This window comes from Arachis ipaensis, chromosome B10 (assembly GCF_000816755.2).
Source record: "Arachis ipaensis cultivar K30076 chromosome B10, Araip1.1, whole genome shotgun sequence".
In the NCBI taxonomy this organism is placed as follows: Eukaryota; Viridiplantae; Streptophyta; class Magnoliopsida; order Fabales; family Fabaceae; genus Arachis; species Arachis ipaensis.
In genome coordinates this window covers 23996778-24000193 of record NC_029794.2, presented here as the reverse complement: position 1 = coordinate 24000193, position 3416 = coordinate 23996778, and positions in this window count along the sequence as shown.

The following is a 3416-nucleotide window of genomic DNA, read 5'->3' as shown; positions in this document are numbered from 1 at the left end:
CTGACTCAAGCGAAAATGGTGATCCCAATCCTGATTTCTATAGACTTCTCTTCCTTGCATTGGATCCCGTAGCCGTACATTTTTTCCTGCGTCAAAACCATCACTTATTCATATATGCTAATATGCTAATATTCAACTGAAGCCTCATCTTTTATGGACTGCAAAGCACCATGCATTTTTTTTTTTGCTTAATGGCCTCATGCGTCATTTTCCCAGCTTCTTTTAATCTATGTCATATATTTATATTTATATTCATATATTCATATTTGTATATAACACCTTATATACATGATATATATTGTGTGCATAACTGCATATACATAAATTGAAAAAGTTTTGGATCATACATATATATGTTTATATATGAAGATACTGCCACTAACGAAAAGGTCTTCATGCACGTACTTATACTTGGCTATTCTAATTTCATTATTATTCCAAGGTATGTGTTTGACTATATATATATATGTGTACAGCTTTATAAGATTGTCTCTGCTCTCTATATATGTTTATAATAGTCATATTTTTATACGCAGCGCTTAGTCTTTATTATAAATATGTGAGTAGGTCATTCATAACCATACCCATACCCATATCCATATTACCCATATATACTACTTTAATCTCGGTCTACCCTACATCACTAACTCATCGCACAATATTCCCCACCTTCCCCCACCATTCCCCACCCTTCAGCTGTTTCTCCGGGATTTAGGATTTTTATTTATCATGCGATCAGTATCTACAAAAGGTTCAGAAGTTTATTTTCACCTTGGTGGACCATGGGTAAATGACCAATATTTATCTTGCTTTTCATTTATGTTCAGACACACATGTTTATATGTGCCTTTTATAGTGTTTTCTGTTGATACACTAACCCAGTATGTGAGGTCCTTTTCCGTACACAGCATCTGATATTGTTAATCTTTTTGTGAAATATGTGCCTTTGGCCATCTGCTGACTCAAGCGAAAGTGGTGATCCCAACCCTGATTTCTCTAGATTTCTCTTCCTTGCATTGGATCTCGTGGCCATATGTTTTCTTCTGCGGCAAAACACTCAATTGTTCATATATGCTGATATGCTAATTTTCAACTAAAGCCTCATCTTTTATGGACTGCAAAGCTCCATTCATTTTTTTTATTACTTAATGGCCTCAGGCGTCATCTTTCCAGTTTCTTTTAATCTATGTCATACATTTATATTTATATTCATATTTGTATAGAACACCTTATATACATGATATATATTGTGTAGATATACATAAACTGAAAAGTTTTGGATCATACATACATATATATATATGAAGATACTGCTACTAACGAAAAAGTCTTCATGCACGTACTTATACTTGGCTATTCTAATTTCATTATTATTCCAAGGTATGTGTTTGACATCCACAAACATATATATTCTGAATTTTTAGTGAAATTTCTGAGTTTTAATTGTTACTGCAATTTTGAGTTCTTGTTCCCAATTTTGCGTTGTTCTCTTTCTCTCGTTTTTTTTTCTGAAGAACATATGAGTTCTTTTTTAAATTTTTTAATTTATGTTGTTGTCAATTTTGGATCTGAAATTATAGTTGATGATTGCTGAATTGTTTAATTTAAAATTTTTGTTGATTTGTTTTTTATTGTTACTGTTGGTGTTGCTGGATTGTTGGTGGTGATGGTGTACCGATGGATTTTTGTTGATTTATTTTTTATTGTTGCTGTTGGTGTTGCTGGATTGTTGGTGTTGATTTGTTTTTGATTGTTGCTGTTGGTGTTGCTGGATTGTTGGTGGTGATGGTGTAGCGATGGATTTTTGTTGATTTGTTTTTGATTGTTGCTGTTGGTGTTGCTGGATTGTTGGTATTGATTTGTTTTTTATTGTTGCTGTTGGTGTTGCTGGATTGTTGGTGGTGATGGTGCAGCGATGGTGATGTAGATGGTGATGGTGATGGTGATGATAATGCAGAGGGTAGTGGTGAAGGTGGAGAGACTTTTAAATTTTTGTTTAAGGGCAAAATTGTCCGAAAAATTTTATTTATGGACAAAAGGACGATTTTATAACGTTTTATAACGTTGGGGATGATTTTAATAACAAAAAAAGGTCGAGGACGATTTTGATTTTCACCCAAGACCTTAGGGACGATTTCAGTACTTATCATGAACTCCGTGATTTCATGATGTTTAAGGACAACCATGGAAATGAGTTTCGCGTTATGTTAGACAAGGTTGGTAACAATGCATTTTTTTCCGAGGGATTTCGTTCCATGGTTACCGCGTACAACATCAGGCATGGGGCTTGGTTGTGCGCCTACTACCAAGGTGATGGCACTCTATGCATCTCTATAAGGAACCTTGATGGATCCCGCATTATTTATCTAAGGACACATTCTCGAAGCAACTGCACCGGTCCAACAATGAGTAGCATGAATCCGCTTCGTTCAGGCACCCTTTCTCGTGATGTGGTTCGGACTGGCAACGTTATACCTCCATTTGCCATCGGATATACTCCTCCCCCCTCTCCTGTTCGTAGCAACACCTTCGGCAGTCCACAATACCCAACCAACAGCCTTGGTTGTCCTGTGTATTTTGCCTCGACTGCTTCCCAAGCAAGTCCGGTGCACCAAGTCCACATCAGTTCGCCGAGGCGAGCACATAGTCTGCCGGTTGCACGAGCTAATGGCCACATTTAATTATCTTAACTAATTGTGTTGTGGTTTTCTGTGTCCCACAAATGTAGGTTTTTTTATCGGTGCAACGGTTAATTAAGCATTATAAGTTGCTGATGATATTTTTAGCTGCAGATCCTGGCAGCTTTTCCGAGTGGATTCGTAGTTAAAGTTGTTTTAGATCTTGCCTTGCAACCAATGATACTCCTAACCATGCCTAATCCAAGTGTCATGTTTCTGCTCTACTCTTCGCTGTTTCCTCATTTGTGCTTTGCCATGTCGTGGGTCATGTTTTGTTTCTTTTCTTTTGTTAATTTATCCCCGGCTTTGTGGTGCAGTGCGTTCGAAACCTTTGTAGTTTCACTCATCCTGATGGATAATTATGCTGTATACCCCTCATAGTCATCATTTCCATCCATGTATCTAAATCCATTACTGTCACATGTCAAGTTATCTATGTAGTACACGTAGATATGTGTATTCTTACGAATAGTNNTTCATGGCCACTTCCATTCAATTATTACATCTACTACTTTGACTTTGTCTTTCTCCTCTCCCATTTCCTTTAACCCAAAAAAGAGAACAACCCAATTCGTTCTCCTTTCAAAATTGCTTCTTTATCTCTTTGCTATCGTAGCTCATGTGCTCTCTTCCTGGATATCTTTTATCAAAAGGTGAGTTGGCTAACCATTTCTTTTCCATGTCATAGCTCTTTTCGCGATTTTCTCCGGCCAAGCAATCTCTTTTTTTTTCCCGGCC